Source organism: Mustela nivalis (assembly GCF_964662115.1).
Source record: "Mustela nivalis genome assembly, chromosome: 17".
NCBI lineage: Eukaryota > Metazoa > Chordata > Mammalia > Carnivora > Mustelidae > Mustela > Mustela nivalis.
The window spans coordinates 24,611,668-24,633,275 of record NC_139036.1 but is presented as its reverse complement, the minus strand read 5'-3'; the positions used below and the strand labels follow the sequence as shown (position 1 = coordinate 24,633,275).

At 48.9% G+C, this 21,608-nt stretch overlaps 2 long non-coding RNA genes across 6 annotated transcripts in view; one reads left to right on the top strand and one right to left on the bottom strand.

Annotated features, from left to right (window-relative positions):
• LOC309851744 overlaps nucleotides 1-20,707 on the top strand; it is a 33,876-nt gene extending 13,169 nt beyond the window's left edge. For 3 of the 5 annotated variants that reach the window (XR_014304896.1, XR_014304897.1, XR_014304898.1), the window contains exons 2-5: nucleotides 11,808-11,961; nucleotides 13,352-13,425; nucleotides 13,753-13,912; nucleotides 14,178-14,638. This is a non-coding gene — a long non-coding RNA (uncharacterized lncRNA). Of the gene's footprint in view, nucleotides 1-10,678; nucleotides 10,751-11,807; nucleotides 11,962-13,351; nucleotides 13,426-13,752; nucleotides 13,913-14,177; nucleotides 14,639-19,031 lie in introns of those variants that run through there. The other 2 variants (XR_014304895.1, XR_014304899.1) reach the window with 2 other exon arrangements.
• Nucleotides 9,067-12,698, bottom strand: LOC309851756. Its single transcript, XR_014304913.1, has 2 exons — nucleotides 12,047-12,698; nucleotides 9,067-9,602 (listed from the first exon to the last, which is right to left on the bottom strand). It is a non-coding gene; the product is annotated as an uncharacterized lncRNA (long non-coding RNA).
• Nucleotides 20,708-21,608: the final 901 nt, after the last annotated feature.

The following is a 21,608-nucleotide window of genomic DNA, read 5'->3' as shown; positions in this document are numbered from 1 at the left end:
GTGTCAGACAGGGAAACGAGTAGAGAAACAAGACTGCTGGTTTCCCGAGTTGCCCCTGGCTTCTATTTGGGGGAAGAGGTAGTGGCAAGGGTTGGGGGGCCAGCAAAGAGGCACTAGGCAAGAGTGATTTTTAGGGGCCACATGGATCCTTCTTTGGGGACGAACAGCTTCTCTCTTTTAGTTGCAAAATGCCGCCTCCGGAAAAGCGAAACTTCCCCGGCCACAAAAACCTCCTTCTTTGTTAATGGTTTCAGCTGGCGCGCTGGTGCGCTGGTGCAGCCCCAGCTGGCAAAGCTTTGGCTCTATTCATGAGCTTCTTCTGCATTTACTGTAAGGCAGAGCCCGAGAAGAGTCTGCACGAACGCGCAGATGGGATCTGCCTAGGGGAGGGACGGAGTTGAGGGGGACGGTTGCGCAAAGCACACCCATTTTTTTTTTTCTGACTTAAATCAAGGATTTAAAACAAAGCGTTACCAAATCATTCAACTTTGCAACGTCCATGTTGCTCAAAAATAGAGCCAAGGGGACGAGAGAAACGTCACAAGCACGCTGCTCTCGGAGCTCTTGGTAACGCGGTGGGGATGGCAAGCAAGCAGGGGACAGACACACTGGCGCACGGGAACTCAGATGTGTGTTCACTCTTGCGTTCACTCTTGCATTAAAGCCTAGCCTTGGCCACACCACCACCGGTGGGATAAATGAATGAATGAATTCGGGGGAAATCAGGACTGCTGGTGCCGTCGAGATTCCTCCCTGAGAATCCCTGCTGAGGTTCATTTAAACTGGGGAAAAGAAAGTTGCCCAGGATTTCGGTGCCCTCCCAGATCAGTGCAGAAGAGCCGTGCAGATGCCCGTGTGTGCTGTGGGAAGTGCCTGGTGACACAGATCTTAACTTTTCCAGCGAGACTGCCAGCTACGTTTTTTGCTTCTTTGTTTGGAGAAATCTTCCTGAGGCTAGAGAAGTAGGCATTCGTTGCATTATGGAGAGTCACTCAAGGTCCTGGGGCAAGGGCGGGGGAAATGTTGGGTGGTCAAAGGGAGAGACTGCCCCTCCCAAACCCCTTGCTCTGCAGAGCTGGGCATGGGGGAGAAAATGGATACATCTTAAGGACAAAGAACATCTTAAGGGGAGAGGAACTGAGGCCACCTCTTTGAGTCCAACGTGATCAGACACTCTCTCTGTTGAGGCGGTCATCATGCTTTAAGGCTGTGTCCAAACCTGCCAGGGTATATGGATGTGCTGCCGCGTTGGGAGCCCCAGGGCGGCCCGACGGCCAAGACTGGAGGGGGCACAGTGAGAGCGAGAAAGAGGGACAGACTTTGGGTGGTGCGGGGACAGTAATCCACGGTCACTGGCAGTGCTGGAAGTGATGGCAGCCAAGAGCCCTGGCCACTGTGGTTGAAATACCACAGCAGGACTTGGCAGCTGGAGCCAACGGGTCCCCACGTTTCTTGGGAACTATGACAAAGTTGGGAGGGGACGCTTAAGCCCAGACTGTGCAATTTCCTCCTAATCAGGACGACTTGGGGTTCTGGTGATGAACTGAACATCATAAAGGAACTGAGAACCATTTGCACCCCAAGATGACAAAAAAAGGACCATGTCAGCTACACACACATTTCTTTGCTGTGGAAAGTTCACCGTTTCAGCATCTCACAAGCTCCCAATATAAAACGTACTTCTATCCCCAAGCAATGACATGCTGGGCCGTGACACGATTCTGATTTTGTGACCATGATTACCATTGGTTTTAAGTGTTTACCGAACGCCTTCTAGAACTCCTGTGTGGTTAACAAGGAATGATTTCAAAACTGTGGGCCACGAGGCACCCGTGACTCTAATTCTTTGCATGTGTTTTATGATTCATAGAATGCTGTGACTCTAACAAGAGCATTGCAGTGTACATGAGGCTGGGATCATCATTCCCATGTTACAGATGTGGACACTGAGGCTCGGAGGTTGACTTGCTCAGGGACAAGGTAGCTGAGAAGCAGCAGGGCTAGGACTGAAACCCGGGTGTTCCCACCCCAAGGCCAGTCTTCCCCATGCCTTTCCAGTCCTTCCCTTCTGCTTATCGCCCTCTCCCTTCCCCCTAAAGCTCACCTCTGTCCACCCTGTCCACGGAAGCTTTGGAAAGGAGGTGGTGGGTGGGTCAGGGGAAGGTGAAGAGCAGGGGTATAGAGGCACAGATAGGGAAGTCCTCCAACAGGTCCCTGTTCAAGCGAACTCATCACATCATTTTAGCCTCTGCCGCCTGGCCACTCTCTGGACTTTGTCATCTCCCTGAACTTCTGCATTTCATGAAGTTCATCTTAGTAATCCATTTCTTTGACCGCAGCCTTCTGCTTCCTTCCCCTTCAGCAATTCCACAGGCCCTGTGTCAGCAGGTCCAGGGCCCTCCGACCCTACCTGGCTTCCTTTCCTTCCCGGCTTGCTCATCTCTCATTTCCGCAGGGGTCCGTCCTGTCTCCCCACCATGAGCCAGTGCCCCATTGCGGGCCATGCAAAGGCCCCCTAATTCCTGACCCTCGGGCTATCAGGCTGGCTGGAGTCTCGCCATCCTAATGACCACACCAGCCACGCTGTCCCCACGTGCCTCGTTCCCTCCATCCTCTGAACCCCGCACAGGCACAGTACCCGTCACCAGGCCCTCACATCTCAGGCTCCAGGTTCAGGACACAAAATACCTCTTGGGGAAGCAGAGGCTGTGCAGTGGTTAGAATTCCCCCGTGCCCACACCCCCATTCTCATGCTATTGCCTCTCTTCTCTCCTGCTGTAGAAGAGCTCGTCCCTCATGTCAAGGGGCACTGCTCCATCTACATCCATGAGCTGTTGCAGACTTTTCCAGAACCTGGCATTCTCCTTTCCTCTGTGCGATTCCTGGCTCTCTCTTTCTACTCTTCCTTCCCTTTCCCCAGCCAGCAATGCTCAGGTCTTCATTGTTCAAAAAAACATATTTCCCTTATTCCTGCCTTCCCTCAAGCAATGCCGTGCTCTCTTTCCTCCGTTTCCTGGGAAAAATTCTTTCTTTCTTTTTTTTTTAAAGATTTTATTTACTTACTTGAGAGAGACAGAGACAGAGAGAGAGAGAGAGAGAGTGCAAGCATGAGCAAGGGGAGAGGCAGAGGGAGAGGGAGAAGCAGGCTCCCCACTGAGTAGGGAGCCCGATGCGGGGCTCGATCCCGGGACCCTGGGATCATGACCTGAGATGAAGGCAGATACTTAACGACTAAGTCCCCCCCCAGGTACCCCAACCTGGGAAAAAGTCCTTGAATAACTGATCTCTATGTGTGGTCTCTGTATTCTCACCTACAATGAAGTCCTTAAGCAGTTGCCATATACTTTCTACATCCATCGCTTGAGCTGAAATCCTTAGGGTCTCATCAGGGACCTTCTTATCTCTTCCTGCAGGGGAGTCTTGACAACTCTGATCCCAGGGACCACTGCCCCGTTAACACCATCTGCAGCTTGCTCTTCCGGGAAATGCTGCCCACTCTTGTGTCCAAGGCTCTGTTCTCTTTTCGCGTTCCTCCCTGCTGCTCCCTTGGATACTGTGCTCCCTTGCTTCTCTGCTCTGTGCCTCCTTGGATATTGCTGTTTGCAAGGCGCTCGTGCTTCAACTCCCACTGGCGTGAGCAAACTGGTGACCCATGGCTTGGTTCTGTTTGCATGGTGAATAAAAAGAAGACAGTTGGGGTGCCTGAGTGGCTCAGTGGGTTAAGCCTCAGCCTTTGGCTCTGGTCATGATCCCAGGGTCCTGGGATCGAGCCCCATATCGGGCTCCCTGCTCAGCGGGGAGCCTGCTCCCCCACCCCCCGCCACCCGCCTGCTGCTCTGCCTACTTGTGATCTCTCCCTCTCTGTCAAATAAATACATAAAATCTTAAAAAGAAAAGAAGACGATTAATTGCTAACGTGTAAAATCAGGCGGTTTCTCACTTAAAATTGGGGGCATCTGGTTTGTCTTGGTAGAATCGGATCTGGCAGCACCAACCCCCAATCCCATGTGGCAGAAACCCATGACAACGGAGTGACAGCTGTCCCTTTGGATGGAGCACCGGCTCTTGGCTTCCCTGGAGATGGCCCTCCCACCCCCACGGCTGCTCTGTTGCTTGCTGCTGGCCTTCTTCCACTCATGTGTCTTCTCTACCTGGCCCCCGTGGTAGCTAAATGCGTTACCCTGGGTCTAGACTCTCTTTCCTCTGGACTCCCATATTCAAACTCTCATTATCCGGCAGAACTCTGCAGGCAAGCTCTAGACTTGTACTTCTCTCCACCTCCTGGGCCTGTACACCTGGGTGTTCCCTACTTCCAATGGGACATCCTTCCTTCTTGGTATCTCCCCTTTCCCTCCCTCTCTTTTCCCTGCCTCTCTCCCTTCCTTTCCTTCTTTCAACCAAGAAGCATTAAACCCCTGTGACAGATGAGACCTCTCTACCCAAGAGGGCTTCAGGGAATCCGTTTGGTTAGGAGATACGGTAGAGGACTGTGTTGGGGTTGGGCGTGCCTACGAGAAAATCTTTTTCCTTAGTTTATTCCTTTGGGGTGGCTTTGGGCAGAAAGTCTATGGAGAATTTTTTTTTAAGTTTTTATTTCAATCCTCGTTAGTTACCATACAGTGTGATGTTAGTTTCAGGCATACAATACATTGATTCAACAATTCCATACATCACCCTGTACTCACCACAACAGGTACGCACCGTAATCCCCATCACCTGTTTAACCCATCCCCACCTCCCACCTCCCTTCTGGTAACCATAGGTTTGCTCTCTATAGTGAAGAGTCTGTTTCTTGGTTTGCATCTCTCTCTCTCTCTCGTCTATGGAGAATTTTTGAGGAGGGGTTTTAAGTTCCCCAAACCATGCCTTGATGCTATCTCCGTTTGCCTCTGCTTCCAGGTACAGTGCTGAGTGTGAGGAAGACAGAGACATCCTCAGCCCCTGGTCTCATGCCACTCCCAGACCAGCCTCGCCCACTAAGAATTCACCCATCTGCTCCCAGAGATGGCCAAGCTTGAAAGCAGGGCTTAGATTTCTACGCTCACCTCCTGCTACATCCATTTGGCCTCCAAGCCCTGTCCGTTGCACTACTGAGGCATCTTTAGCAAGCATTTCCTCTTCCTTGTCCCAAAGGACCCGCCTTCGTTTAAATCCTATTAAAACAATTGAATATGATTTCCTGCCAAACAGAAGCTCCACCATCTGGTCCATGCTTTGTACTGATAGCAAATCGATCTACCCCAAGCCATCAATCTGGTCTACCAAGAGAGTTTCAGCAGCTCTCTGTTTTGACTTGACAGAGTTCAACTCGTTCTTAGAGCCATTCCTGGAGCTACCTCCTTCCATCTAGCCATCAGACCGAGTGCCTGGCCATGGCTTACCTTCCAGACCACATCTCATGAGTTATTTCTTTCAGTTACTCTAGGCTCTAGTTAACACCTAATGGCTCATTCTCGAAGAATCCAGCCCAGGCTCTCATTGTTTCCTCTGCTGGAATGGTTGCTGGGCCTTCTCCAAGAAGTCTTTCCAGACTCCTTTTGACTTGTGAGCCTTTGTGATCCCGTATGTTACACTTTTCTTTCTATGATGTTGGGAGCACCTTGTATTTTAAAGGTTCTTTATCTGTTTATCTACGGCACGATGCTGTAAGCAAGGATAGGCAGGATCTATCTGTTCTCTGACTTTATCCCAGCATATAGGAGAGGGCCTGACATTCATTCATTCATTCATTCATTCACCATTCATTTATTCATTTACTTAACAAGTGGTAATTAAATGCTTTGTCCATGCTAGACAGGAGCTCTGTACGAGGCCCAGGTTTGCTGAACGCATGAATGGAGAGCTTGGGTGTGACGAGACCTCAGCTATTAAGGGAGTTAAAACCTGAAAGAAATCTGACTCTGATGTTTTGACTGTATTTTGACTGGGTCTGAGCTGTCCTGGGCATTGGCCCAATGGACACCTCCCACTGACTCAGTGTGATACCTTGGCTAAGGGGTTTGCTATGTGGGTCCTCAGCCGTAGAAGGGAAATGGTAAAATTCTGACCCCCTGTGTAATGCCGAGGTTCCTTTGCTCCATTGCTTCTCTTCGAGGGCAGCTGCGGAGGAAGGAAGTCTCTCAGTTCTGGAAATTCCCCCATCGGATGGGCCGTTTGGCTTCATGCCCACAGGTCAGAATTAGCATCATTGCACCTCTTACCCATAGCAACCCTGCGGGATGGGCAGGTCTGGGGACAATCATGCCATCACAGGGAGAGGTCAAATGACCTACCTGCCTAAGGTCAAATGTGAGAAGCTACCCGAGCAAGATTGGAAGGAAGCAGGTCTCCCGTCTCTGTGTTCCGAGCCGGCTTGAACTCCCCCCACCCCCCTCACTGCTCTGGCAGGCATCCTGGTGAGAAAGTGGGTCTGGACACCCAGATTAGAAACCCAGTGTGGTCTAGGCTAGGCTCTGCTGTCCCATCTTGGCCCACACTGCATCCCCCCCATTCCTGTCTCTCGGATGGGTTTTGCAATGCCATTCTTCTTCTCTTCCTTGCTCTGGGCCAAACATCAAGATCCTGCTTCCCTTTCTAGACATCCGCGTCTGCTGCTCAGTTTTCCTTCCAGTGGTTTTTGCTAGTTCTCCATTTCTCTCTTCTCTCTCATTTCATTTTTGTGTCCTTGGGACGCATCATCCTAATGAGACATCCCGTTTTGAAGGATGACGTAAGTTTTTCCGGGAGTGCTTGAGTCTGTAAGCCTTCTAAGAAAAAGAAAGTCATAAAACCCCCTCTCTCTTCCGTTATTTGCATCTGGCAAAACAAAGGAACCGCACCTGCCCAAGCCCCTGCTGGCTTCTCAACCAGGCCCACAGGGAAACCAAGAGGCAGCTCTGACTCTAGAGCTTTCCTGCAAGCCAACCAGAGCTCAGAGCAGCTAACTCCCTGTGAATGTAGGAGACCACCCTGTCTCCGGTGGGTGCAGCCCCAGGTGAAGGGGCCGTTCGATGGGTGCACTGCAGCTCTGGGTTGAAAACAGAAAGGCGCCAAGGGGACGTTCAGCACCCACTCCCCATCTTGGAGACTGAGGCTCCTACAGCCAGAGGAAGCAGCGACTTACTCAAAGTCACAAATCAGTGACAGCTAATTGGGGCTGCCACCTCAGTCTCTGATTCCTCTCCTGGGAGGGGGTCTTTCCTCTCCCACAGGGTTCTTGGAGCATCAGGGGGCTCTGGTAAGTGAACTGTAGAATGGATTCTGAATCAATCCCTCACGGTCACTTACTTCATGCCTTTGAGCTTGATGACATTGCCTGGAGGGGGTCATATCGTTGGGTCACATGCTGGCCACAGAGTCTTTACTTGTGTGATTTCGGCCCTCTGAGGTGCTGGTGAGGGAAACCGAGGCAAGGACCTCTTAACTGTTGGTCATCCACATGTCTGTCCCCAAAACACACAGTCACCTGCTTGTGTCACAGAGTGGAGGATGCTCTGAAGCCGGCAGGGGATCCATCCCCAAGGAAGAGCCGTCCTCAGGGTTGCCACTCCCATGACTGTGGTGGAGGGATGCCGCACCTCACAGCTGGTCAAGACTGGTCAAGGCTGTTTGCCTATCATCTCTCATTTCCCACCTTCACAACCACCCAGGGGGATAGACACTCCATGTTCCCCTTTGCCAAGTGAGAACTCAAGGTTCAGAGGAGTTAAGCACCTCATACGGGGCCCTGTAGCTAGAACCTGCCAGAACCAAAGCTCTGAATCTGGGGCTTTTGGGCTGTCCTGCTCTCCCACACAAATTCATAGTCCTAAAGCTCATCCGTCCTGAGCATCTCCCACAACCAGGTTTTCTCAGGCCCTCCCAGCAAGCTGGTGAAGTCCCCCCTCCCCGAGGGTCAGTGGTGAAGTAGCTAAAGTGGGCTGCACATTCGGGGCACGTTCTGTGGCCCGGGCTTGCCCAAGCCCGCAGCCTGGAGGAGAAATCGGGAGCCCTCCAGGCCGACGGGCCAGGCTGGGACTTCCTGCCCAGAGGTCTCTTTCTCTCTGCTGAGTCCCGCTGGGCCTCTAAGAGAAACAGAGAGGCCTTCTGTCGGAGCAGCCTGGGGTTTCCTGTCCCCCTCACCTCTTCAGGATTCTTCAGGACCTCCGCTCTCTGGAGAGGGAAGCTAAGCCAGGAGTGGATAGCCAGTGAGGATTGGACAGCAGGGCTCTTAAAGGAAGACTGCTTTCATTCATTCACTCATGCACTCACTCATTCATTCATCCCTGCATCCTTTAACAAAGCTCTATAGTGATCTATTCTGCGAGAGACACTGCTCGCTGTTTGGGGGTCTGGGGTTGGTAGAACATGGCACAGGACTTCAAGGAGTTGAGTGTTGGTCCAGCAGGTTGAATAAAAAACTGTCAGTTGTCCTGAGCTCTTCTAGCTAAAATCATCCCCTTCCAGCCCCTTCTTTGCCATCCTCTTCTTTGGGTTCTTAAAACATTTTTCCTGGGTACAAAAAGGCTCCTGGCTGGGCTCTCAGCCATCCTCCACCCCAATGCCGAAGGACTGAGATGCCAATCCATTGGGTCTCTTCCATGCTGAGAATCTCTCAATGGTCCCTCTGAGTCCTCAGGGTAAAGTCCAAGCCCATCAGCATGTCTATCCGGAACTTGGTCGTGGCTCAGTCCCTTCCTCTCTCTCTAGCTTCCCTTCAAACTTCAGGCACTCAGGCTCCAGAAAAGCCAAAGTGGTTTTCAGGGACTCCCCCCACTCCCTCCTCTACCAAGATCACACTTCTGGGTCTTTGCACATAAGCCATTTGCTCTTTCTGGAGACTCTTACCCTTCTTCACCAGCCAACTTCTACTCATTCTGCAAAACCCAGTTCAGAGGCCCTTTCCTCCTGGAAGCCAAGGCTAGAAAAGACGCCAGTATTCTACATTTCTACAGCATTTAGAAATGTATTTCAGAGTTTATCTATTCTCTTGGTCTTGCTAGTCTCCCCCTCCCCATTTATCTGGGAGACCGTGGTTCCCCAAGACATAGATAATGCCTGGACAAAGACAGTGCTTAATAATGTTCTACTGAACGAACACAAGGGAAATTCCAAAGACAGAAACTTATTTATCCTCCCTGCTCTAAAACCACTTGCAAAATGCAGCCAACTTGGTCCACCCTCCAGGGTGTCTGGAGCTCAGAAGGAAGGAATGTGTCTGTGATTTTCTGGAGAACAAAAGGGTTACTTTCAAGCCCACAGATGTGGCAAAAAGAAGGAGCAGCTGTTAATCATTGTAACTGGGAAAGTCCGCACACTTTCCTGTGGTTTTTCGCTACAACATAGGTCCTTGGACAGATTTCAAGAGGAAAATAACAAGCTATTTGACCTTTTCCTCTTGCTAGCCAGCATTTTTTGCTCTCTGCTCCACGGCCACAGTTTCAATCTAGGATGATTCCGTTCTTCCCACTCTAGGGCTGGAGCTTGCAGAACTAGCCCTGTGCACAGGTGTCTTGCTGGCCCCAGGAGCTGAGATCCGTGGACTTGCCACCTGTTACATGTCTTGGAATCTAGAGAGAGCCAGTGAGTTCTTCAACTTCCTTCTTGCTGCCCTGCCATGGATTCATTCTCCTTGCAGAAAAGTGCTGTAGAGAGAATGACAGTTATCAGCAGGCCTACCACTTCCGAGGAAGTTAGAAGAGGTAGGATATTTCCGCTGGATGCTTTACATCTTAATTCATGAAAATAATCAGAATGTCCCACCAGAATAGATACTGGGTCTATATGGACCCATTAAACAGGGGTACTTCCTGCCTTGGTGAAGTTCACCTCTGTTAGTTCTCTCTGCAGATGAAAAAACTGGGCTGGCGGGGTAAAGCGACTTGGTCAAGGTCACACAATCAGCTGAAATCAGAACTGAAATTAGAATCTAGGGCTTCTGACTCGTGTGTGGTCTGCCTTGGGCACCGTCTTGATAAGTGACAGCCTGTGCTCTCACTATCTAGCTGTCTAACACTGTGCAGACATGTCTGGGCACATCACCCTGACTCCGAAACATGTCTCATGTGCGCCAGAAGCAACTTTGCTACCGGAACCCAGGAGTCCCGTGTGTACCTTGGCCCACCTCCAGCTGTGAACCCAGACCCCAGCCAACCTGTAATTCTGGGGATTTGGCCTGGCCACCCCCTCTTCCTCCCCCCAGCTTCACCTCCCAGAGTCCATACCTGATGCTGGATGAGACCCCGTGTTCAGAAAAATTTCATCTTAGTCTTTGGGTTTTGAATTTTTTTTTTTTTTTTTTTTAACATCCTTACCTGAATAGACAGAAGGAAAAAGAGGGCATTCATCCTAGGGGTACAATCTACCTTTGCCGCTGATGTTTGTGTGCACATGACCAAACGCTGGGATCCAAGCTCCTCACCCATCAGTGGATCCCAAGGGCCCGGAATTCTCCTTGTTAGGGTGTGTCATTCAGCTAAAGCTCATCCTGAGTTTTGGCATTCTACCTTTGCGATGTTTTCACATGTCTTTGTAAAACCGTTCTCTGACAGACCTAGTGATTTTCTTTAAAATGACTCACATTTTTTTTTTACTTAAATACATGCGTTTTGAAAGGAAACATTTTATGACTGCTATAAATGTGAAACCAATATTGTTTGCTATTCTTGCCATCAAAATAAACATTGTTTTTCGATTGGAGCTGGATGCACTTGCCTGCCTGATGTCGGAGCTCTGAGCTTACTCTCTTGTTGAAGAGAGGGAGAGGGAGACAGAGAGAAGGGGGAGGAGGTTGGTAAGTGCTGAGGCTTTCTCCTTGACCAGATCAAAAATGTTAAAAGACAGCTGAAAAGGGAATGTCTTTCCCTACGAGAGCCTTGCTGCTCTTGAAAGCTCTGGTCTAAGAAAACGGTGGGTCAGGAGTCCTGCCTGCCTCGGGGCTCACCTGGGCTAGTTAGCAGAGTGACTCTCACTCATGGACACAGCATGGGGCTCGCAGAGCTGATATCCTGACAGTGGGGTCTACTGAGGACCCACACATCTTCCTGAGGCCCCATGGGGTAGAGCCACCTGACTGGGTCTCACCAGGGCGAATGGCCAGGTGGAGTGTGGGGACAAGTGGGCTGAGGGCAGGGTGTCCTTGGAGAGATGAGGTGATGCTAATGGGTGATGGGGAAGCCCCAAGGGAGACTTGGCTCCATCCGATTTGCCCAGCTGTGGCTCCAGGGGGACTCTGGGGGATCAGAGTGGGGGGAACTGGCTGCTGTCCCCTAGAAGGGGACTTGGGGAAAGCAAAGTCTGGCCAAAGGCCCTCTGGGTGGCTGCACAGAGCTCCTCACGTGAACCTTGGGGAAAGGCCCCAGGGCTGAAGGACTTCCTCTTCTAATGGACAGAACAGCCCCTAGTTGCTCTGCATTTCACAAAAGAGAAGGGAAACTTCCCAGAAAAACCACAGGAGATATGCTGACGGTGGGGCAGGGGAGGTGAAGAAGGGCCGCCAAGGGGCACCTGGGTGGCTCAGTGGGTTAAAGCCTCTGCCTTCGGCTCAGGTCATGATCCCAGGGTCCTGGGATCGAGCCCCGCATCGGGCTCTCTGCTCAGCAGGGAGCCTGCTTCCCTTCCCCTCTCTCTGCCTGCTTGTGATCTCTGCCTGTCAAATAAATAAATAAAATCTAAAAAAAAAAAAAAAGAAGAAGAAGGGCCGCCAAGCACGGTGGGTAGAAGGGGTGTCCGCGTGCAGCACAGGGAGGGGAGACGCCAGCACACGCCAACGGAACCCCACTTGCTGGGCATGGAGGCGAGGGTAAGACAAGCATTCTCTCCTGTTAACCTCACCATTTCATCATCTCTAGTGAACCCAGGAAGAAATGGAGGCCCAGAGAGTCCGCACCGCCGAAGATCACACAGCTGGGGAGAGACCTTGAGCCTCCAGGTTGGGAACGTAGACCCGGCTTGATGTGCACGGGGTCTGGCCTCCCTCTGAAGAACAGCTGGACTGTGGACAAGGTGAGGCTGTGCCTCTAACAAGCATAAGATCACGGTCAACCCCCACCCCTCAGACCTGCGCTGCCCACGCCCTGATGCATTTTACCTTCATTCTGTGAAGCTACTCCTCTCCCCCTTTCTGGGGCAAAGCGACAGAAACTGTGAAGTTGTGTTCATGCACAGAGGTCCCTCTGGCCCCGACCATCAGAGTGCCTGCAGTGGCTTCATCCTCTGCTCTGGGTGGGGAGAAGCCATAAAGAACAGGTGGCCTGGATGGCAGCTGGGAAGAGGGACAGGGTAGCTGGGTGGCCTCACCTTGGGCCACTGGGCAGCTCCACTAGTGGGGCTGGAAAAAGTCCAAGGTCATGATCTGCCTTCAGGCTCAAAGGACAGGCTTATTCATGGGGATGATTCTCCTTTTTAGGGATGATAAACATAGATGGGAGTTTCCCAATTTCAGGGTCTGGGAGGAAATTCCAGACTTTCTGTTGAAGGCTGAGAAAACAGAGGGACTCTGGCCCTTTGGAAGTGGGGACATCGGGAGAGGCGAGGGGCCGAGGGGTAAGGGACATGCACAGAGGAATTGGGGCTTGGCTTGGATGCCTGGCCCCGGCTTCTTTGGGAATCAATGAGGAGAGGGCAGCAGGGCAGGAAATGTCAGGAAGCTCACTCTTGTGGTTGAGCTTCCGTCCCTGGCTCTGTAGGGCCGCGAGTGTATGGCTGCATCTTGGCCCTGGTGTTGCCTCGCTTTCATTCTGTCCCCCTGCAGAGAACCGAGCCAAGGGCGTTTGTGGGAAATGACCCTAGAAGACCCCAGTCCCATGACCTTCCCCGGGGGATCCCCTTCCCATATTGTCATCTCCCCAGTGGCAGTGACGCACATGCAGTGGGAGTCGGTGTCCAGGGGCTCCCATGATAGAAACAGCATGTTGCCCTTTATTAAGATAGGGTCATCAAAATGTGAGTGTTGGAGCTCCCCCGCAGTGGGTCTGGGTATATTGGGTATACTGGGTGATCTATGGCAAAAATCCTGATCTGGAGTTCGCAGGGTCTCAGTTCTTGGGGTCTGATGGGAGGCAGAGGGAGGCAGTGGGGAGCTAGGCAGCCTGGGGGGGCAGGGGTGTAATTGCAGCTCCCGGGAGGGGGTGCAGGGCAGCTCAGCCAGGACAGTCCCCGCATGGGTAACTGGAAGGACTCTAGTGCAGAGCGGGGGCCCAGGCACCCGATGAGGACAGCGGGTGGTGACAGATAGCCTGTCAGTGCTTTCCAAGTTTGGGCTTGCACCCACTGTGCAGGGTGAGGGACGACGAGCTGGAATGGGCTCCTGGCACTTGGTATGAGGCTACAAGGTGCAAAAAATGTTCAAAGAAAAAAAAAGATCACTATTTGCTTTTCTTTTTATTCCTCCCAGTACCTGCAAGAAATCCTTTCTGCAGCTGCCGAGAGTGAAATGTTGGTGGTTAAGGGTTTGAGTCTGCCCAGCCGGTGAGGGGCCTGTCCAGGGTCACAACACTGTTCCGCATGACCTGAAGAATGTCTTGGGGCGGCCGGTCACCTTCCTGTGTGTGTGTGCATGTGGGGGGCGGGGGCGGAGGATAAGACAAACGCGCTAGTACCTATTCTCTGTGACAGGCTGTGAACCACCCGTGGGAGGTGCTGTGTGTCCCAAAGGGGACCCCCTCATCCCACGTACAGTGGCCAGTGTGGAGAGAGATGGTGATGAGATGGAGGTTTGCCCACCGAGAGAGGAAGGGGGGTCCCACGTACAAAACACTGCAAAGATCAGCTTGGGCATCTCTCTCTTCCCCTAAGCCTTTGTCCAGACTGTCAATGACCGGAACCAGCCCTGGGACCCAGGCAAGGCCACTCTCGAAGTTTCCTCGAGTACCTGGTGCAGACCAGGGTTTCTCAACACTGAGCGGGGCTGAACCACGGATTGGAGCCCAGGCTTCAAGAGGAGGGAACTGACCAGGTTGGGAACTGACTTTGACTGTGTTCAGTGGGATGCGTTTAGACTCACTGATCCTCACCTTAGTCTCTACAAGACAATCAGGGATGGGGTGAAGTGTTCACAAGGAGCAGAGGGAAGAGAGAAGAAGTGAGATGAGGAGGGTTGGGGATGAAAAGGAGTGAAGAGGGAAGGACTCGAGCTGATTGGCCTGTGTCATCTTAGCAAGGGGCATCGCATTGAATCCTTGCAATGTTCACGGTCAGTGTGTTCTGCTTTTGTTCATTAGGCTAAACCTGATGGTCAGTGAGCCACAGTGACTTGCCTGAGGTGATCAGGTTCACACCTGACCTATTTGCAGTGTGCCCCAAGACTGCTTGACTGCAAAGTCCAGAGTTGTGTTCCCTCCTCCACTCTTCCTCCCAAGACCGTCTGCACACTGATCCCTTCACCAGAGCATTCTACAGCGGCGACTCTCCATTCCATTTTAGTGAAGGCTACCTCAGAGCCATCGAAGCATCGAGAGTAAGTCTTTCAGTCAACTCAGAAGAAGGAGACCTGAGCAGCTTAAGGAAGGGGACTATATGATTGGAAAAGAAGTGTAGAATGCCCTGTCTCATGTTTGGGTGGCTACCACCCAGCCTCAGAAAAACAGCTTCAATTCAAAGCCTATGTCCTACTTTTTACTTTTCCCTACTTCCTGATTTGGAAATACAAGTAGTAAGCTGTATATAGCAGCCTTTCATACAACGCACGCATCTATTACTTTTTCCATGTCTCCAAGTCACTGGGTGTGGCTTGGTCTACTTAGTTCCAGAAACCACTTACAAGAGCCAGGTCATAGGAGTAAATTTAACCTCAAACCAGATCATTGGGTCTGTAGGACGTGACCTCTTTTTACACTGATGATTCATGTATTGAGTCAAAGTTGGGTTTGGGGCCTTCTAGAGCCAAGGAGTCTAGTTATTGGGTCTTTTCCTCTCTTGGAGATGGTTCTTTTCTGATCGGGCTGTGTTTTATAAACTGCATGTAGAAAATGGAACATTTGACCGACCTTCCTTCTTTCCTTCTTCCTTCTTACATTTATTGGAATGCATATTATGCTCCTGCCCTTATTGTGAGGAATGAGGAAAACTCCCTGCCCTCAGGGAGGGTGTTCAGGGTCTACAGACCCCCAAATGACTTGGCAAATCCCAACATTACACCTACTGCAATGAAAGTTTGCATAGAACCCCGCATCCAAATCTGCCAAAGGAGGAAAACTTCAGTTACAAATGTTCAGAGCCTGGATACGGCCTTTGCGATGGAAGAGGGGTTTACTCTAGGATCTAGTTCTTTTCTGTAGAGCCAAGATGGTCTCAGGGGACCACTGCAGCCCAGCCAGAAACAGGTAGGCAGTTGGGACAGGTGAAGCAGGAAAGGGGGTGATCTTTTGTCTTGAGCTGAAGCCCACTGATGAAGAGAACAGGGTAACAGGTCTCCCGGGACTCACCTGGCTCCTCCCTCAGAGATGTTGGGAACTTGGGGCCTGGGACTGTTGGAGATGTCGCCTTTAAGACAGTGGTGGCTGTGGCTGCCTTTTTGGGCCTTGTGATGGTACTTCTAGTATGTCTAGGCCCCATCAGATCATTTACCTGCACAGGAAAGAACCATGATGTTAAATCACGAAGGATTTTCCAATAAAGTGGTTGAAGGGGGTAAAAAAAAAGGGAAGCCAACTGGGCTTCAGAAGGGACAGAGGCCAATTTCCTTTAGTCTGGAGCTCCAAGTACAGCAGAATTTCCAGATTTCTTGTCTCAGATTTTAAGGCCACCTTGGGGCTATCTGGCCTATGGTGTGTACCAGAGGTTTGATGTTGTGATCTCAGAGCTGGACAGGGACCATCCCTTCTCCAGGCCCTGTTGTCTCCCTCCCAGAGTCTGATAGAGTCTCACACAGTTCTGGAGAAAGGGCAGTTCACCAGGAACTAGGAGAACCATGAATGGTTAACAGAATGGGAGCCCATTCTGCACCATGAAGGGTATGGGGGAGATTAATTTCTTCTCAACAATAACTGTTCTCCCCACCAGTTCCCAGTTCAGCCAGTAGCTACCCCAGGCACGAATAGAAGGAAGGGGACCCTCTCCTTTGTTGGGTGTCTGATGTGAATATTCTGTACCTGTGTGTGCACATGTGTGTTGGAGTGGAAAGAGCTACCATGCTGTTGTTGCAGTAGATTCCCGAAGAAAGCAGAGAAACAAGAGTCATTGGAGACCAGGTCTTTGGGTGGGCAGGTATGCGCTTTTGAGTATGGCCAACTGTTGAGAGAAATTTCTGGACCCATACAAACGTTCCCATGCCCTAAAATGGGTATGTTATTATTTGCTTTCACTTACCCACAACCTCCACACAGCCCCAGGCCTTGGTCTCTGACTCGAAATGACAGACAACATGACAGATACGAAAATAAAGATGAGTCATCCTCAAATTTTGCTTTTTTGATCGATAAAATACCTGCTGTGCATGCAGGCTCCCATCTGTGACTGCTGTTTGCAACCAACCCATCAGGTTGCTCTCAGGACAAGCTCACGTTCCAGAAATTAACCTATCTATCTGCAAGAAAAAACATGTTACCGCGAGAGCCTCTCAGGAATGTGCTTTGACGTCAGTGTTCCATGAGAGAGGAAGGGATGAGAAAGGGGGTTGACGGAGGACAAGGTGTGATAGAAACCATAACTGGTATCGTTGTTTTTGACACAACTCTCTGGGCCACCCTGGTGCACTGCCATCCTCCCTCAAGACTGACCCCTTTCATGAAACTCTGGTTTTCCAGAATGACCCGGAGGCTTTCTGAAAATGCAGATTTCTGGGCTCTTCCTGCCAAGATCCAGTAGATATATGCAGCAGGGAAAACAAATTTTACACCAGCCATCCCACCGTGTCAATGCCTGAACGAGATAATGATTCATTTCTCAAGCCACAATCCAGTATAAGTTAGTGGGGTGGAGTTCTCTGGAGTTGATCTGGACATATTCTTCTCCTGGTTATTCTGGGACCCCAGACTCCTCCATCTTGGCTTCTACCCTTCCTTGTAGCTTCAGAGTCCTCAGATAAGAGCATGAAATGAAGGGGTGCAGAGAGGACACACCTGCTCTTAATTTCTGCAGCAAAGAGGTGACCGTGTTACTTCCATTCACCTCCCATTCGTGAGAACTAGTTCCACACCTCCATGCTGCGCCCCGGGGAAATAGAGTCTAATGCCCAGAAGGGAAAGGGATCTTGGTGAAAAGTTAGCCAGACCCAGCCACTATCTGGGATGGGGACATACATGTTATTTGCTACAAGCATCCTTGGCAACTCTAACAAAGATGGCGTGATGCCCATATTCTTGAGAAATACTTAGCCACAGACACCTGCGTGGGTAATAGCAGGTGGGTGCTAATCCACTTACAGATCGTGGAGCCTGGCTCGTGGGAGCAGACATGTAAATATACAAAGTAAACCTCCAGAGCGATCTAGTGTTTTCAGGGTGGTGGTTCTTATCCGCACGGAAGGTTCTTGTCTGCACGGAAGGTCTCCAGCTGCTGCTCCAGCCCACAATTCCCCGTCCCCGGGACTGGAAGACTCCTCACATCCCTTGGGAACTTGCGTTCTTCTTCTATAAAGTGGGAATGTGAACACAGGACATCAGATTAAGTCAGTCGAAGGTCTATTAGTAACCAGCCACGCAGTAGGTATACAATAAATGTTACAAGTATTTAGCAGAGGGTGGTCAAAGGGTTACAAACTTCCAGTGAGTACATGAATATGTTATGGGGTTGTCACTGACCCCGTGGACACTATGCTTAGCAATATTGTATGTTTCAAAGTTGCTAAGAAAGTAGATATTACAAGTTTGTCATACAGGGGTGAGGGCGGGGAGAAATTGTAACTACATGAAACAGGTTGAGTAGACTCATGACAATCATTTTGTGATACATGCACACATCAGATCATTATGCTTACGAATTTAACTAATACAAGATTACATATCAGTTGTATCTCAGGAAAACTGGGGGAAAATTATCGTCAAAATGAGAACATAAAAAAACTTGTATTGACCACTGTGAGCTTGATAGTTTCCCAATACTTAAAGGTTTCATGGGTGCATGGTGGCTCTGTCATTAGACATCTGCTTTCCGCTCAAGTCATGATCCCAGGGTGCCGGGATCCAGTCCCGCATCGGGCTCTCCACTCAGCGGGGAGTCTGCTTCTTCCTCTCCTTCTGCTTCTCTCTCTGTCTCTCATGAGTAAATAAACAAAAGATTTGAAAAAAAATAAATTAAAAATACTTTGCTGGTGAGATTAGTGAATCTAATATTTGACACTATGTAATAAAATCTGTCAACATTTGAATGTCTGCCTACCTGCATAAAGCAATACTTTCCAAATGACCAATGTTTACATTTTTTTTGACTTGGTGAATGCTTTGATCACAATTCAGAATATTTACGTAAGATGGTTTCATCTGCTTTAAACTAATGAGAAAATTTTACTTGGTTTACTAGAAAGTGCAGAATGAAAAATGAACAAAGTTTTAGGCCCAATAAACAAATATGGGAAGGATTGATTTGGCCCATAAGAGCCAGATCTGATCCTCCTGACTGCTTTGTTATGTTGTTAAATTGGTTCAATGCAGCATGTGAGCAATTTTTGGAAGCCTCATCTTACGATGATTGCATGCTACTTTTCCAAAATACAAAAAGAAAAAAAAAGTTTCATGGATATAATTCTGGCCATCTGTTCACAAAAGGAAACAGGATTATTTTAAGTGAATTTTTAATTTTAGCATAATATTTATTTTTTTAAAGATTTTATTTATTTATTTGACAGATAGAGATCACGAGTAGGCACAGAGGCAGGCAGAGAGAGAAGGGGAAGCAGGATCCCTGCTGAGCGGAGACACCAATGCGGGGCTCAATCCCAGGGCCCTGAGATCATGACCTGAGCCGAAGGCAGAAGCTTTAACCCACTGAGTCACCCAGGTGCCCCAGCACAATATTTCTTAAAGGGGACTGTTAATTGGATAGGTAGCCAAAGAGTGTCTGAATTTCTTGTACTTCTTTAAAATTAAAAAATTGTTTTTGTATTTTTTGACATTATTTTATTTTTTAATGTTTTGTAGCTGTCAACACTCTGAGGTTTGGAGCCATGCAGACCCAGGTTCAAGTACTCACACTACAACCTACTAGCCCTGGGGAATAGAAGAAAGTCTACTTCCTTTTTCTTGACCTTCATTTTCTTATTTTCATAGTTGTAATTGATACCAGTGTCTCCATGAGGTTATTTTGAGGATTAAGTCAAGTAAATTTTTATAAAGCACTTAGCATTGTGCCTGACCCCTAGGAAATACTCAGTAAATGTTTTCTGTTATTTTATATACCACCATCAACATCGCTGACAGATAACCACTAATCATCTATCCTAATTGCTATCTGAAGGAAGAGTCCTTAGATCATGAAAGCAGTGTTAGTAGCAAGATAGCATAAAAAGACAAAAGGGGCTTCAGGATAACAAACAAAGTACTTCATAAGCTGTTGTCAATAAGCTATTGACATCGGGAAGCTTATATTTCTATGATAGGGACTAAGCAATCGCAAAAACCAGGGTAGTAAATATTCAATGTACATTATAATTGGAACTCATCATCTTTTATTCTCATGTAAAATACTCCATATCCATCAATTTGTCAATGATTAATTTGCATGATGTGATCTACAGAAGAAATTTTCCATACTTCAAATGTATTTTTCAATATATAGAAATCATTTTTCCCCCAGTTCTACTTAGGTATAATTGACAAATATAATTATAAGAAATTTTTTTCTTAAAATGTATTTAGCAGAGGACTGGGCTTCTAAGGTCCTAGGAGAATGATGAAATCCATAGTCCAGGAACAGAGTCCACCCTTCTTATTCAAAGTGTGACACTCTCACCAGCATTTTCCTCACTTGGACTTACTAGAAATGCAGGCTCTCAGGCCCCACCTAGGATCCACTGACTCAGTATCCATAATTTCCCAGGACCCGCAGGTGATTCTGCCATTTGACAAGATATGCATACAAAGAGAGACCACCTGGGGCCTCGTTAGCCGGAGTCCCTGCATTTGAGGAAGACACGGTAAGAGTGGAGTGTGAAGGGGTGTGGCCAGCACCGATGGCCTGGGAGAGAGCAGATGGTGGCAATCATGCTGGGAAGTTGTGATCTGCATGACCTCACAAACCTATTGGGCTGTCCTTGACCTTCCAATTGAGGGCGCCATTTTGGAGCTATCCTTCTCTCTGTCCTTCACTCAGGTGTGTGGTCCATATCTTGCTGAGACCTCTCTATTATTTCTTAGAAAAAGCATCTTTTTTGTTTTTGAGATTGAGGGATGATGATCTAGGACAGACATGGGCTCCTAGAAAAGGTGGGCACAGTCTGAGTGTTGAAACTTTCGCATCCTAACTGGTGATGCCAACGGTCTAGAGACGATCGTGGCTCCAAATAGTTATTATGGAGGGGTACAGTTATGTTACGCTGACAAAAGATTGAAAGCAGATTGGACAAGACATTGAAATAAGGAGGGGAAACCCCACAGTATATAACCTTTGCATTGTGTGTGAAGAAGCCATAGCCCACTTCCATGGCCCTGGAAGACAGCATAAGTCAGCAGTCACATTAGTAATAAATGCAGGATCTCCGTCTCTCTCAGGTTATCTAAATTCTGTTAACTAAATAATAACAAACAAATAAATAAAAGAATAAATAATAAATAAAATAAACTAAACAAAACAAATAAAAACAAACAAAATAGCAACATTTATTTGTACGGAGCTTTACAATTATTTAACAATTTATTTATATGTTTGTTTATTTTTGGAAATATTTATTGAACATTTTCTGTGTATCAGAAGCTGGGCCAGGTACCAGGATTACAGTAGTGAAGGAACCATACATAGGCTCATCTCAATAGAATTTATGCTGAAGTGGTTTTTCACCATAGTGGGTTTGCTCAAGTTCTGTTGAACATTTACTATGTGCCAATCACTGGGCCAGGCAGAGTAGCTCCCCACCCCCTGCCAAGGAATCATCACAACTCTCTGATTTGACACCTTTACTATCTTCTTTACCCAACCAGGGTTGATCAGAGTACACACGTCTCAGAAGTTCAGAATTTCCCAAAGGGATTTAAATAGCTGTTGGTGGGTGAACGAACAACCCACATTCTTGACTGTTAGATGCTCACCCTTTACGACCTTGACCTATACATATTCTGACAATTACAATGGACCTGAGCCTTGAAAACTGGGTAGGGTTTAAGAGATGGAGAAGAGCATTCCAGGAGCTGGAGCTTGAGTAAGTGGGTGAAGGTAATGAAATGACAGTATCCCATGAGGATAGGGAATCATTTCTGGAATTAGGAGCCGAGGCCTCTAAGTGAAGTCTGCCCTTCAGAAATGACAGACATTGCCCAGGGTGGATAGAACACAGTGTCTGCAGAAGCCATGGCCGGAAAGGTTGGATTGGTCCAGATTGAGGGGGGACCTGAATGCCACTCCAAGAAGTTGGTCTTTTATCCCTAGGCAACACTTGGAGGGCAAGGAGGTCAGAGTTCTATAGAAGGAGATCGCTCCCACAGGGGAGTATATATTCTGGCATAGCGTAGCAGAGATGGTGAACAGTGCAAAAAGATAGAAAATGGTTAGAGATCTGTTGCCAT